Here is a 4,000-nt window from a genome sequence, read left to right as displayed (position 1 = left end):
TCCTGGCCCTCTACCTTCACCCCCAATGCATGTGTGCACACAGACATTACCTTTCTTCTTGGTACCCCATCATAACACACAGGCACCCATCAAGGCGATAAGCGATGGCAACTGTCATGGGAAGGTGCCTGAGACACAGATAGAAATAGATGCTAGTGCTCCTCTGCTGCCAGAATATGGCGCATGTTTATGGTTTGGGTCATGGTCACTAAGGAACCCAGCAGAATAATATTTTCTCTTATTACTCACTTCATTGTAGCATTTAATTGCTTTAGGTCTATAGCTTTCATAGAAAAATATAGTGCTAAACATAGATGAGAAAAATACATAGCACAGACAGAAGACATATCCTAGGAACCTCTCAGCAGCATTTACAGGTACCATATTCTTCTGATGGTAAAACAGCTCTTCCCCCATACCCCCATCTGTGCAGGGTGACACGACACAAGCCCATAGTCACACCAAGGAATTGATCTGCTCCCATCTTTCCTGCCACCAGCCGTATGAAAGTCATTTACTTAAAAGCAACTTTGGAACACAAGCATTTTGACCTCAGGTCTCTTGAACCATCTCCAGGCAACCTCCTCGTGGGATCAGGTGAGCATAGCCCCACTTCCACCATGACACGAGGAATAATGTTATTTGATCTTGGTCTTTTTATCTTTTCTAACGCTTTTGTCTCTTTTGCCTACTCCTCCTGTTACCTGGTGAGCAATATGCTCCTTAAGAGATCCAGGGTGCATTGTCTCGGGGAAATAGCAATTAATTATTAAACCTGTCTCTGTAACAGCCTTCCAGGTGTTGAGACAATCTGTAAGCGAAGCACTGATGTTTATCTCTGTAACACGGCACGACTGCGTAAAACACGGCAGGCAAACTGCTGCACAAGCCTTTTTGTTGTTGTTTTTATTTTTTGGAATTGCCTCACAGTGGAAAAGTGCCTTTTTTTTCCCCCCTCAGAAAAATTAGAATTGATCTGTGATTAAATCCTCCCTTTTGTCCAATTCTGGGCAGGTGTGTGTCACCATGTAAAGCCTCACGCTGATTTTAATACCGCACTTACCACCTTTGCTGCGTGAGCAGTCAGGAGCTGGGAACCCAGAGCCAGGTTTAGATCCATCACCTGCCCTTTGCAGGCCACCTGATTTCTCTCAGGGCTGCACATGCCTACATGTTGTCTGCTGACTTTTAAGATTGTCCCTGGAAGGGGAAACAGGGTGGGAAAGGGCTGAGTATCTGCTGTCAGCAAACAAAACCTCAAAATGGTGGGGTAAGATTTGGTGCCCTGAAGTTATCAGGTGAACCTCTGGTGATTAGATCTCCCAAGATTCACAGGCCAGGAGAGCAGGCAGCCTGAGAAGATGGCCAAAACACAACTGCACTGCGTCAGTTTGGTGGACCCTGGTGATGCAGCACCAGCGTTGCCTTTCGTTCCTAGCAGGAACGATTAAGAAAGCCCAGATGTCCTTTTGAGCCCTGTTGTGCCACCATTTGAAATGAAACAGATGCAAAATTAGCGTATTAAGACTGAACAAGACTTTTACAAGCCTGTGGCAGAGAAGGCTGTGGAGAAGTGCCAAAGCCAGCAGGATTACAGAAAGGTGCTGCCCTGAAAATAGCTTTGTGGATGGGAAACGTTCATTAGTATATTCTACCTTTATCGCTATTATTTTTTCCCCCCACACACTGTCTGTAGTAACACACTAAAAATCCCTCTCAGGGACGTAAAGCTATTGTCCCAATCACAGTGCAATCAACATAAAAAGTGCAAGTAATTCAACAAGCATAGAAGAGTCCAGTTTTCTTACGGGTTTATGTCTCGTGGTCATTTGTGGGTACAAACTGAGGCGCTTTTTTGACACTTATTAGTGTATCTCTCTTATGAATTCTTTGGTGTCTACCAAGGCACAAATTTATCTGCTACTTTTCTTTCTGGCATGTGACTTCAGGGTTCCTCTCTCCTCCAGCTAGCAGCCTACTTGCACAAAACTTGTAGGAATTCAATTAGCTCTGAGCCCGCTCTCCATCAGCCAAATCAAATCAACCGGTGTATTCAGCAGTTATCTATGGACATACAGAGCATGATCACCTAAGCCTCATTTCCTGAGGAAACCAGACTTGCAATTCCTATTTCTAAGAGCTAATTACTTGCAATGGATGCACAAAAAATACGAAGCTAGGAAGAGAAGACGACAGCAGAAAGGCTGAAGATAGGTAACAGGAGGCCGAGCATAGTATTGTGCAAGAAAATGAGCATCAGCCACAGCCCAGTGCTGACGGCTGGCATCAGCTTCACAACCTGGCTGGTTTAAAGAAAGGCTAGGAAGTCAGGAGAGAGGTGGCAAGGTGGGGTTTTGTCCCAGATCTCCTCATACGTGTAAGGCAGCATGGAGGGAAACTCCTCTTGAGGGAAAGTTAACTACTGGGAGGTGGATGAGCACACGTGGTTCTGCCAAACAAGCAGGGACCAGCTGTTTACCCAATTCAGCTGTGCCAGTCCAAGGAGACTGACCTGCCTCCAGCCTTGCCCCTGTGGCTTGCAGGTCATCCCTCCCCCAGCCCAGGGGCTCATCTTCCAGTGGACCAGCTCATGCAAACACTCCTCCTGCTTCAGCCAAAGCAGAGCAAGGGGAACCTTGCGTTATAAACACAGCTTGTTCAGACAGGAGCAGGTTGAGAGATGCTCCTGAGGGCAGGTCGAGAGGGGCAGTAACCTTTTTCATTGCTGCAGCTGCTTGTAAAGGGGTGTCTGTCCATGTCCTCCATGGGGCAACTAGTCTGGGGGAGGGACAGTGTTTTCAGGCTCCTTCTTTATGGAAGTGCCAACACTTGGGTTTTCAGTACGTGGAAGGGGAGGGGAGTCAGCTGTGCATTGGGAGACAACGTATTTCTGTCACTGTCTGTGTGATGGGAGACACCTAGGCTCTCACCTTCCTTCACTGGCGGGTACTGGAGGTTTGGATGGAAAGAAAGGCTGAATTTAGAGAAAACATGCTTACTCTTTCACATGTTTTGGCTGATGTGGGTCTGGTGAGAAGCAGCAGGCTACAGGTGCTGGTGGCTGTGGTGGGATGCGCAGGCTGCAATGGCAAAGGCAGCAGGAGAGGGTACAAGGGAGTACCGGGTTCTGTGGAGGGAGGACTGCTCACCAGCTCCATCGTTCCATGTAGCCATAAGGCAACGTCGAGTTTTATATTTGGTCATCTGGAGACAAGCCTGGAATAGACAAAGGTGAGAATTACTAGCTGAAGCTGTGATGAATCAGACATACGCTCAGCCTCTAGAGAACCTTCTGCTCTTCTTCCTCTACCTGCATCAAAAGCAGGAGCTGGCAGACTTAGCAGCTCTCTCCATTTTCCAGCTCTCTGCTGGAAGAGCTACCTTGTTCCAGGAGGTTTTTTCCACTGGCTAAGCCCAATGCTTTAAGGCCTATGAAGGCTTTAAAGCTACTTACAGATTGCAAAGTGACCTTTTTTAGGCTTCAGACTCTGAGACTGACTCATGTGAACTGAGAGACCCTGAACACAGAGAGCAAACTCTCTTTCATATTTCTCAACTGTCACATATTTATTAGTTATAAATAATAAATGTCACATGGCTTGCAAAAATATATATCCTACCTATTTAAGGATACTCAATGCTCGTGGTAAGCTTTGTATCTTAAAGTATTTTTGGTCTCAACCGGTGTTTTCAGCCCTTGACCACAGGATTACCCACGGGAAGGAAGGAGAGAGGTAAATACCATGCGTTACACTCTTAAATGTGAAGACAATTGGGGAGGCAAGCTGAAAGCAGTTCTTGGACGAGAACCCAGGAGCAATGAGGATAGACTCGTGCACACAGCAGCCATTGGGGTTGCAGTGCTTTGCAGAAAGGCTGTGCTTGCTGGTTGCCAGATGCTGGGCAGGAATATTCCCTGCGAGCTCCGGCCTTACCCTCTGGCCTGCAAGCTCCGCTCCCAGTCCCTGGGAAAGGCAGGACGGGGGGGAGGGGCGGTCCC

The 4,000-nt window shown here is 47.3% G+C and overlaps 1 long non-coding RNA gene across 1 annotated transcript in view; it reads right to left on the bottom strand.

The window, feature by feature from the left end:
* Positions 1–1,069: 1,069 nt before the first annotated feature.
* LOC118451712 overlaps positions 1,070–4,000 on the bottom strand; it is a 9,537-nt gene continuing 6,606 nt past the window's right edge. Inside the window, exons 3-4 of the long non-coding RNA XR_004841257.1 lie at positions 3,000–3,216; positions 1,070–1,200 (exon numbers count right to left, since the gene is read on the bottom strand). This is a non-coding gene — a long non-coding RNA (uncharacterized LOC118451712). The remainder of the gene's footprint in view (positions 1,201–2,999; positions 3,217–4,000) is intronic.

The sequence above is a fragment of the Egretta garzetta genome, unplaced genomic scaffold, assembly GCF_000687185.1.
Source record: "Egretta garzetta isolate BGI_Z169 unplaced genomic scaffold, ASM68718v1 scaffold561, whole genome shotgun sequence".
Taxonomy (NCBI): Eukaryota; Metazoa; Chordata; class Aves; order Pelecaniformes; family Ardeidae; genus Egretta; species Egretta garzetta.
Note: the sequence above shows the minus strand (reverse complement) of the source record. Positions and strands in the feature narration are given on the sequence as shown.